The sequence below is a fragment of the Terrapene carolina genome, unplaced genomic scaffold, assembly GCF_002925995.2.
Source record: "Terrapene carolina triunguis isolate 2854851 unplaced genomic scaffold, T_m_triunguis-2.0 Scaffold68, whole genome shotgun sequence".
Lineage (NCBI taxonomy): Eukaryota > Metazoa > Chordata > Testudines > Emydidae > Terrapene > Terrapene triunguis.
This window is the reverse complement of record NW_020664419.1, coordinates 42852546-42864598: the sequence shown is the minus strand read 5'-3', so window position 1 is coordinate 42864598 and position 12053 is coordinate 42852546.

The following is a 12053-nucleotide window of genomic DNA, read 5'->3' as shown; positions in this document are numbered from 1 at the left end:
CTCCCCCCGGCCCGGGGAGCCGTGCGGCAGCTCCCCTCCCCAGCTCCCCTCTGCTCCTCCTCCTCCCCGAGCACGCCGTCGCCGCTCCACTTCTCCCGCCTCCCAGGCTTGCGGCGCCAATCAGCTGTTTGGCACTGCAAGCCTGGAGGGAGAGAAGCAGAGCAGGGCGGCGTGCTCAGGGGAGGAGGCAGAGCAGAGGTGAGCTGGGGCGGGGAGCAGTTCCCCTATGTGCCACCCCCCCCTTACTTGCTGCAGGCGGCCCTCCCCGCGCCCTCCTGCCCCGGCTCCCTCCACGTAAATGCCGATGATGACCGCGGCGGCCGAAGATCCGGCCGCCGCGGTCGCTGCCGAAGGACCCGAAATGCCGCCCCCCAAATGCTAGCGCCCTAGGCAACTGCCTAGGTCATCTAATGGGTTGCACCGGCCCTGATTGTCACCAATGTCATTGTGACTTGGAGACTTTGGGGGGGGGGGGGAAGCCATATATATTTATATATATTTAGTCTTGGTTTGTTGTTACCAGGGTCGGCTCTGGCTTTCTGGCTGCCCCAAACAAACAAACAAAAAAAACCTGCGGTGCGGCCGGAGCCAGGGTGCAGGGGGACTCCCTGCGCTGCAGATGTGCCCCAGCTAGTGGGGGGAGGGGGAGGGAGCAGGGGGAGAGAGAGAAGGGGGGCGGCCAGGGCTTCAGCGGGGCGCTGCCACGCGACCCCTCCTGCCGTGCCCCCTGCCGGGAGGGCTCCACACCACTCCGGTCGGTTGGGAGGGAAGGACGCGGGCTGCCCTGCCGGGCTTGCTGCAGGGTGCTCCCGTCCTCCACGCCGCTGCCCCCTACAGGGCGGCCGGAGCGGAACAAAAAAAAAAAAAGTGGCCGTGCCGCCCTAGGATTTGGCGGAATGCCGCCTCCTACAAGCTGCCGCCCCAAGCACCAGCTTGCTCGGCTGGTGCCTGAAGCCGGCCCTGGTTGTTACATTACTACTTATAGCACAGTACTTCTCTGTTAGAAAAAGCAGTAGACATAAGTATTTGTTGTATTAAAAATATAATAGCAGCACGTGTAAGAAAGTATTCATTATCTTTTACCTTTGTTCAAAGGTGTAGAAATATACATATTACTCCGGGGACCCTATTTGCAAGACTTTTCCCTACCTTTAAAAAAAAAATTCTATCATCTCTGGAAAGGAAGAGGAAGACCTCTGTTAATCCCACACAAAGGCCAAATATGGTCCTAAAATTGTAGATCACTCTAGAGACAACTATGTAGGTTTGCCAATGATTTGGAGCTGCATGATCTAATGAAAAATGCCCAGTAATTCTTCTGGAAGTGAGGCAGTCCAAATATCCATTTAATGGGCTCTGTATTTTTGATAATTTAATATAAATCTACTCTAACCCCTCTTTTACTCCATGTATTATTTACTATTCACTATTCTAAATGATTGTGCCTTAGCTCAGGTTGTGCCCCATTGTTGTCTTTGACAGTAGTTTAAATAGCCTTGAAGCATTCAAAGCTATTGTAGTTGTCGCCTTTAAAACCTAGCATTACTTCACCGAGGCTCTTTCTTAATCTACTCTTTTCCTCAGAGTACAGAGCTTGTGTCTCTAACCTTTCTGAATAACTAAGATCATTGTGTCTCTGTGGCACTCTGCTTGCCCTTAACTGCACCTTTCCCATTTCTATAATATACTTTTTTATAATAAGGTGACCAGAACTGTGCCGTTTTCCTAATGCAGACTCATTAGTCCCTTGTAAAGTGCTGGAATAATTTCCTCAGATTTATATTCAATAACACTATTTATGCACCCCCAGAACATTGTTTGCTTTTTTTTTTTACTGCTGTTAAGCACTATGCAAAAGACTTCAGGATTTTTTTGCCATAACCTGAATTTCTTTCTCTTCCTAAGTACTGGTAGTGTGTTATGGTTAAGGGTACTACATCGAGTCTGTCTGTTCCTTTTGTTTTTATTGCTAAGTGTGTATAGGGTGGGCCAGAGGGCAAGTTTGTGAGAGGGCAAAAGGATGATTGTAGTGGTGAGGTCAGGGGGATCCCCCCTCTATCTCTACCACTAACTGCCACCCCTCCCTCCCCCTGCCTCATTCTTTTGTTCATGATCCCTCTCCCCAGCACATCCAAGGAGGAGGCTGAAAGCTGAGTGGAGGAGAAGTGGGGTTGGAACTGGTGAGGGAGACACTGAGAAGAGGAGGCACTGCTGGACTATGGGGACATGAGATGAACAGGAGGGGCAGCTGTTGTGGAGAAGTGGGAGCCCAGACTTGAGTTTGTGAGGGTCTGGAAGGGGCTGGCTGGGAGGGAAGGAGAGTGGCTGGGTGGATGTGTGGAAGAGATGGAGGTTGGGTTGTGGCTTTCTGGGAAAGAGAGAAGGGGGCCAGTGAGAAGAAGAGGGAAGGTCAGGTTTGTGAGGAGGAATGAGGGGGTCTGTGGGAGGTAGAGGGGGCACTGGGTTGTGGGGTCTGTAGGAGATACAGAGGAGTGAGGGGGTTTGAGGGAGGGTTGCTGCAGTGTGGGGTTGGGTGTGGGAGCCAGAGGGGTCTGCTGGGCTGGTGTGGTTCTATGGGAGGAAGAAAGGGAAGGCTGATGGATCACTGGGCTGTGTCCCAGTTTGAGCCTGAATGAAGACAAAGAGCTGCCCAGCAGCAATCACTGTAACATCCTGAGCTAAACCTGGAATTAGTCCACTTTTAGCCAACCTAACCAGTACTGGAAAATCAGGACATGTGATCACCCTGCTCTGAAACCCACTGGGTTTTCTTTCTGCAGGCCTTAGATGCCTTAACAGCTGGTTCTCTGTGCATGGGTTCTGAGCTCTCGTGTTTGGTTTTAATCTAACCCAAAACTCAAAGCAAAGCAAGTTTCTCCTGGCTTGTGGTTTCATTATGAAACATTCCCACAGCATTACAGCTAGGTGGGCTACATTAGCTGTTTAAAATCATCCAGCAAACCTTCCCAAGACATTAGGATAGAAAGTGGAACAAAGTACTCACTGGATTGAAACAGCAGAAGTATTTAAAGTCTGTAGGAAGGATAGAACTATTTAATTGGAATTTGGCCAGAATACTGAGATAATCCTCCAAGTCTTACATGCTGCAGTCTTACATGTTGGGATGGTCACAAACCAATCCTTTAACATTACAATGGAGGTACAAATTACCACTCCAACCTGAAATGGAACTAGCCCCCTTGACTGGGGGCATCTTGTTGTTTTCTGCCCTGGGCTTACTGCGGGAACTGCCTGCCAGAGGAGAAGCATGTTTTCTCCCTGCAGGTGTGAGGGAGGTGTATTCAGACCAGCTGCTGAGTCCTCCAGAAGACTAAGTGGTGAGAGAGGAGCGCTGTGGCTCCACCTGGTGACTCACTAAATTAGAAGATGGAAGGGAAGACTTCCAGAGCCTTCTTAAATCCAGGGAGGTAATGAAATGGGAGAGAGGAGGACAATCTGCTCTTATATTCTCCCTGTCCCATCCGCTGGGCCAAAGATGACAGTGTTGACCCTCCATTTGTCCACTTCTCTCACACCCATCTCCATGCCTTCTTCCATGTCACTCTTTAGCCTTTATACATAGACTGCTCTTCCTGAACTGATCCGTGAGGTCAGTAATTTCTATTCCATGTAATCCCTCCTTGGCACCCGCTTCCACTGGGATAGCCACAAGAAATTAGCAACTAACAATGGCTAGATTAAGATTAAAATCTAAGACAGGAGAGAACCGGTGGATATGGACAGACAGATAGATGTGGTCAATGTGTTAGGCCATGGTACGCACACCAGCTGCCTACCTGCTATTTGTAGACACAGAGGGAATTCTCAACTGGCAAGCTGTGGCCATTTCAGGCAGCACAAAATAACCAGAAATGGAACTGAGAATTTGGCCCACTGAGTTTAAAAACAGCAATATGAATTGAATATTATAATAGATATGCTCAAAAGTCAGGAAATTCAGTTGTAAAGTCCTAATACCGGTGTTAATTTGCCCATCTACCCTTCTATATATAGTCTGAAGAGCCCCTTAGTCATGACATACTTCTCGATCCTCTGTTCCAGTATGGACCTCAAGTCTAGTGAACTTACCCCTCCATTACATAAGGGGAAAAGTTCTGACCCTCCTTCAGTCCACCCATCTATTAAGGGCCACAGCTGCCATCATACAAATTACCTATCATACAAAAAGAAGACAACCATCCCACATCCTGTTACAGATAGCATACCTTGCTGTATTACATGAGCTTGCCTGACATGGGCTGGAAGGAATTCCACTATTCCGAGTTTATTCTAGGAGTCTGAATAAATCATAACCTCCAGATACAGATGCAACCAGAGATCTTTATGTATCTTAGCTACATTATATACAGTACTGTTTGGAGGCCAAACACAGCAAAGCAGACACTTTTTCAACATGGGCATGATCTTCTATGTTTCATAATAATAAAAATAAAGCCCTTATTTTTGTAATGCCTACACAACAGGACTTTAATACACAACAGGACAGACTTTCTTTTATGGTCCCTTACAATATGGCTTAACTTCTCAGGCTAAACAATCTGTTCCATTTTGCAATGACACTGGGAGTACCTGTCCCAGACCTGAAGAAGAACTCTCTGTGGCTCAAAAGCCTGTCTCTCTCACCAACAGAAGTTGGACGAATAACAGATATTACCTCACCCACCTTGCCTTTCTTTTACATGGCAACCATGAAATGTCTGCAGGCCATATGTGGAGGGTGGGTGGAGAGTTAGTGGTAGATTTAGATCTGGATTTGGAACCCTAATTAAATATTCTGATTTATAAGATATTTTAAAAACAATAGCATCCCATTAATATTGGTCTTTTAGAGACCTGCATACAAAACTTTAACTGTATCTTAATGACTTTTTGGACAGCATTCCAGCTGCTGACATTCCATAGTTCATAACTGGGCTTTTTTCTCATTCTTCAAGGCGCATATTAGTCCAGCAACAAAATACAGTTATGTAATATACAACAGAAATAATATTGTACAAGGGAGTATATAGGTAATGCACAGATTCTTCTGTGAAGGTGTAGGTAGCAAACCCAAAGGAATAACGTGAGAGGAATTGGATTGGGAATATCTATTTATTACAAATGCTATTTAATTAAAAGAAATTTATAGCAGATTAGCTGTGCCATTACTTCCAGTAATTTTCAAAATCACAACAAAAATATATTAGTGCATTATGCTATCTTATCTTCACATGTAGTGATTTGTTTAACAGCACTTTGCATAAATTAATGGAAAGCAGGAGAATCTCTATAAGCGTGAGGGAATTCACAAGGCAAAGCGATAGGGAATCACTTTATTTCCATCATTACTAGCCTGTCCAGGAAGAAAGAAATGTCCCTGCACCTAACGGTGTTGCTCCTGAACTGCACACACAATACCTACTGACATCAAAGGGAGTGGCACTGCAAACAGAGGACAGTATGTGGACTGAAAGGAGAAATAAAGAGAACTTGTGGATTGAAAAGTCAAATTTAGACCCATATTCAGTAGTGATGGTCTGTGCTGGAATATTTTTAACTAAATAGCTACCTGTGAATTTGTCTGTTTTAGCCCCTGGGGTTCATACTTAATGTTATGAATTTGTGTCTCATAAGCTTGGAATGTTATTAATAGAAAATTAAGGGAATGTCTATTTAATTTTAGCAAGCCAAATTGAAAAATGGAACCTGTGCATGTGAATCTTTGTGTACAGAGTTTGTGCACGTAAATCAGCTGCTTCCATGGCACCATATCTTCCTTCCCTCTATCCCAGGAGCAGACTGAGAGTCCCCTGCTGTTTGAGGGTCTGCCACTGAGAAGGGTCAGGTCAATGGCAGAGCTCATGGGGGATGGTGGCAGCCTTTAGATGTATGTGTGACACCTTTTCAAGCATACTATGCAATTGACAAAAGGAGGAATATGACAATAAGTTTCACATGGGGCTGGAGAGCAAGTTTGTCCCGCACTCCCCTGGCAGCAACGTCTCCTGTCTTGCAGGGCTGGGCCTGGCTCCTTACACTGGGCATTGCCACATGACACATGGGGACTTGTGGCCACTCACTGAAATTTGGCCCAGATACCCCTTTGTCATGATAGAGGGTCAGACAGGCCAAACCTGAGTGGTGTTGCAACTTCATGTGCCAGATATCAGTGTTTAGCGTGGGGAGTTGAGGCTAGACCTGCAGGACGGGTGTTGTTACTGCTATGTGGCTATAGGGCAGGTTCTCTCTCCAGCCCATCACTAATGACCCATTGTTCCCTCCCCTGTTGCAAAACCTGGCTCTGCCATGGGTCAGGCAGGAAGGAGAGAGCCAGGGGAAAGTTTGGTGAGATACATATCAATCCCTCCATTTCCATGGAGAATCTGTGCCGCGGTGTGTCAGCATCTGAACAGGCCCTGTCTTTTTAATAGCTCTCTGACCTCCAGTAAGCTGTAATACTTTGATCTAATTTCAGTTGTTAATTTAGTGTGGAGGTTCTGGGTGATGTTGGTGGCCTGTGATATTCAAGAAGTTAGTCTAGATGATCATTGGGGACCACCTGTAAGTGCCAATACCTCTCCCAATCTTGCACTGGCCTTCAGAAGGCCAGGAAGTGGTATGGATACCCTACAGGGCAGCAGAGCTCCATAAACAATCCCACTGCTACTGCCAGAAGATGATCAAGGAGCACCTGATAGCTCTTTGTGCATGACAAGAAGGGATACGTGTCCAGTTGTTAACGCAGTGTCTGGGAATAGGACTGTGTCCTGGCTCCCGTTGCTCTGTTGGGAGAGCCCAGGCCACACCCCCTAGCCAGTTCTGTACAACTACTCAGTTCTAGATTACAACATACCCTTTAAGAAATCAACTTTAATACTCTTCAGTTCTATTAGTCCTCTTGGAAAAGTGACTACCTCACCCATTCCATTCAACATAAATACTCCATCTTCATCTTACCTCTCTGAATTAACTTCATGTTTACTAGTAAACCTAAAAACATGACTTCAGCTTAAAAAAACAAAGCCTCAAATAATCTCTACAGTATCACAGTTCATTGATGTCTAAGCTTTACCTATCTATAATCTGTTCCACAGAACAAACTCCTCGAAGGTCTTCAGTGCTCAGAATATCTTTATTTATATCTTTATCTTCTTATAACTCAATACCCCATCTATTGCACTTTGAGGACTAGATATTATTTGCCCTCAGATGATGAGACCCTTGACACCTTGTTCACTTTTGCCTTATATTCATTGTTCTGAATGCACAGCTTCTACTTTTTATTATAACTCAGACATGCAGAGTGCACTTGACAATTCACAGCTAAGAATGCACCTCATTTTTTCACAAAAGAAGTATTAAATCAGATTGAACCTCTCTTACTAGTTGGTGATGTGCAATGAATTGGCTAAACAGAAACTACAATTCCTTTCTACCTCCTATGACCCTTGGGGATTGACTCGCAGGCACATCACCTTTTGCTGACCAACGGGAAGGGACCAAAAAGTCTTTTGAAATCATTGACCCAGAAGGTAACCTTTCTGTGGGGGGAAGGCAGCAGCAGTGGCCACACGGTGATCTGGGAGAGGAACAGGGAAACTGATGCTGCAGAGGAAGCACAGAGGAAGCATGTGGCAAGCAGGAAGCCAATGGGAGTAGGCTACAACGGGAGCTGGAAACTGCATGCAGAGCAGGCTATGATTGCCAGCTGGATTCAAGTTGGTGAAGAAGTTGTGGGGAAACAGCAGAGTGGGTAGGGGACCTGCAATCAGAAAGCTGAGCAGAGAGGATCCTGGGGAACTCTTGGGAACACAGATGTAGTGGCTAGTTCAGGCTCTTAAAGGGGCAGGAACTAGAAGAAGGGAGGCTGCAAAGATCCGTGGATATAACACTGGACTGGGACTCAGGAGTTCTGGGTTCTAGTTCTGGCTCAGCCCCTGGCCTGTTGGGTTACCTTGGGCAGGTCACGTCGTTGTTCAGTTTCCCCATCTGTAAAATGGGGATAATGTTATGTGTATAATAATAACATACTAACGTTTCTAAAGCACTTGAAGATGTACTGATGAAAAGTGCTATATAAGAACTGTGAATTATTTTGTTTTTTGTTTTTTTGCAGACAAAATGCACTAGACACTGGGGATTACTCTGGGAAGTGGTCAGTGTGCTCTGACTAGGTGCAAGACAAGCCTACTGTCCTTGTAAATGACAGTTCTGAACACCAAGGTGGTGTAGAGGGCTTCAGAGACTACCTACCATCCCAGCTGGTGCAGGAGCTCTGCAGGAAGTGCTGTTGCAGCAGTGGGGAACCACTGCAGAGGGGTCTCCAGTGAGACACACCATAGATTGATCCTCACCAGGAAACTGGCAAATTACCTACTTGCTTCTAAGAAGGGAATGGACAGGAGAGAGCACCCCAAGCTCTTGGCCTGAGGAGCCTAACCAGCTATTGGACTGCCCCCAGGAGCCAAACAAGGAACTGTTATAACTGCTTAAGCCACTGTGTCTATGGTACGTTTCTATTACCTGCCATCCCTAGTAAAAAAACCCTTCACTCTAGCCAAGCGACTGGGTGATTATTTGGAACCACCAGGACTAGCACCAATCAGGCCTAGCAGTTGAAGCACCTTCAGCGCTTTCCTCAGAGTCATGGTACACTACTGAGCACTGTAAGAGGTTTGGTGTAACACAGCACTGAGCAGTCATAATAATTCCAGATGAATTTCTGATACTAATTTAGATTTTGGCCCCTGCAAATCTTTGCTAATTTTAGTCTTCAGACAGAATGTTATTCATGCTCTTTATTCTAAACAGGAATGGCCTCAAAGATTGCTATATCACCACATAAAACTTACTCATTGAAACTCAGAGGCATATTTCACTTACAACATATAGTTATGTTGGATCTTAAAGAGAACCTACTGCACTCCAAATTCAAAATTTTACATCAGTCTATCCAGGAATTCTTGTGGAAGACTCAAGCATCTTTAACCAAAAGATAGGTCAGTTCCACTTCTTCTGACAGGACAAGGGTACATAATGTAATTGATTCTGCTGCTAGAGCAGGATGAACATGAGAGATCACATTGAGTGAGAAGGGCACCAAGATTACCACTTAGACTAATGGTGGATATGAAGGTTATTACTGTCTGTCCAGCCAGGGCCAGAGCTGCTGCAGAAGCTGTGGGACTGATCAGAGAGTCTGACATTTTGATGGACAACTAAGTGTCTTCACCTCATCCAATTGGAACTTCTTGGGGATGGAAATGAACATGGAAGTCACCTGGAAAGGAAGGAGCTTTGAACTTGAAGGGAGCCTGGAAACTCTGCCCCAAACATGTTATGCATCAGTATAACTTTCAGTACAACCTTTCACCTGTAAAAGGGGGAACATCTGAGTAAGGAAGGGCATTGGTGGGAGAAGCCTTAGCCCCAGAGATGTAAGAATCCCTCTTTGGGAAGGGATTTGTCTAAGAATATCTTTATTTCACAGGTGCCCAGGGCCCTCAAGGAACAGCAGGGTCTCATTGCTAGTAAGTGATTATTATTGAATCTGTTAACCATGAAACATAAACATAATTTAACTGTATTTATTGTAATTTCATAGCACTCACTCACATGATCCCAGACACTCTGGGAGTAAAAGTTCTTGTTTATTTTGTGATGTTGCCATTCTGAGTGAACCCAACAAAGAATAAAACACCCAAGTGATTCTAATAATTAGAGCACTGCAGCGTGTCCCTCCAGGGTTTGTGCTGTGGTCACTGCTACTAGCACTGACCATTTTTATGCACCACTATTCACATGGGTCCTGGCCTATCTGGGACAAGAGGGGGTTAATGGTGGTAGTGGTGGGATTCCATTCATAGCCCCCGTACTCCCTCCTTATCTCCTACCCCTCCCCCCAAAATAGAGAAAAGAAATCCTTGTAATTGGCAAGAGGTTGAGTAGTAGGCAAGGTGTGCAAACTACTCTGCTCTGGTTAGGCCTCAGCTGGAGTATTGTGTCCAGTTCTGGGCACTGCATTTCAAGAAGGATGTGGAGAAATTGGAGAGGGTCCAGAGAAGAGCAACAAGAATGATTAAAGGTCTTGAGAACATGACCTATGAAGGAAGGCTGAAAGAATTGGGTTTGTTTAGTTTGGAAAAGAGAAGACTGAGAGGGGACCTGATAGCAGTTTTCAGGTATCTAAAAGGGTGTCATAAAGAGGAGGGAGAAAACGTGTTCACCTTAGCCTCTAAGGATAGAACAAGAAGCAATGGGCTTAAACTGCAGCAAGGGAGGTCTAGGTTGGACATTAGGAAAAAGTTTCTCACTGTCAGGGTGGTTAAACACTGGAATAAATTGCCTAGGGAGGTTGTGGAATCTCCATCTCTGGAGATATTTAAGAGTAGGTTAGATAAATGTCTATCAGGGATGGTCTAGACAGTATTTGGTCCTGCCATGCGGGCAGGGGACTGGACTGGATGACCTCTCGAGGTCCCTTCCAGTCCTAGAATCTATGAATCTATAAAATGTTGGAGGTAATTGTATGGAAGGCAAAGTGTCAGAGGACTGCTCTTCAGGTTGAAATGAGACAGAGAGCTAACAGAAGGCATGGGAGAATGTGAGTCTACCCCTATGTTCAAGGCTTTCAGTGGAGGGGTTTCCAAAAGTCTGGACCTCAATACCCAATTGGGACATGTGTCATCAAGGATTACTTGCTACAGTCCACCTGTCCCACAGCAGACTCCAGCCATGATGTCGCCATTTTTTTTCAACCTGAGGTGAAAGAGAGAAGACTTTGACTTTACACTTTGACAGATAGCCAATGAGGCATTTCCTCATTACAGGACATTCAGAGAAGAGCAGCTAGTTCTGAGTGATTTCATGACCTATGATAGCAAAAGGAAGAGTCAGATAGGTCTCCAGCCAAGGAAGCACCAGAATTTGGTGGTGGTTTGCTAGTGGATAAACTAGAGCATGCCAGAGAGCTAGAGCAAAAGAGAAGCCTAGACAAGCCAGTGAGGCAGAGAGGAAAACAACTGCTACTGCAGATAGGATAAAGGATCTGCCTCTAAGGAAGCCACCCGTGATTAGATAATAAGTAAAACCAAGGAAGTGGAGGACCTGAACCTCAAAGTACAGACACCCAAACCATCAGTGGAGAAAAACACTGCTGCAGTAGGAGAAACAAGGATACCAAACATGCAAAACGTGATAGAGATCATGAGAGTTCCTCAGCATGAGCTTTGTGAATGAAAGGAGGACACAGTGTATTCCTTAGGGCTGCTTTCTCATCAGACAAGGACAAGCCAATGGAATGGAGAAACATAGATGTCTGGACCTGGTTTGGTGAATGTGTGGCAGCAAAAGAGTGCCCACCACAAAGATGACTGCAAAAGAAGAGGCAAAAATGAGACTCCCGAACTCATGGACTAATGGTTCAGAGATTGTCAAGGAAATTGAACCAAGTCCTGGCATGTCAAGTTCAGCATTTGCCACACAAAGAAAGAAAATCATTGCAACAAAGGTGTTAGATGTCATACCATGGTTCAGCATAAGAAACAGATACGATTTAATTAACAAGAATGATAACAAAGATGAGTTTGTACACTAGACTGATATAGAGAAAAACAGTCCAAGGATTGTTGTGAATGTGATGGATAGAGAGATTTTGGAGTCTGATGTGGTGTAAGGCAAGAAGAGTGCAGCAGCTGTGAATATCACAGGCCCTGGCGGAACTCCATTTCAAGGCAGTGAATATGTGACAGACTTTGATCACTATAGATGCAATCCTCCGTAGAATGATCAATGGAATAACCAGAATAACAAGGTTGAGGAGAAGGCTAAGGGACCAGAGAACACACAGGAGAGACCTATTTTAGAAACTGGAGCAGTGATGACCCAGAGGTGTGAGGAACTCAGTAATAGGGAAGATTTCCAGGCAAGAAACTGGAGAGTGGAAATCATAAAAAAGTCCCAGACAATAGATCCAGTGTTCACCAGGCTAAAATGCTGGAGAAAGAGTGGACTCATGGACTTCCAAGTAAAGCCAAGGAAGACCCTATAAATGC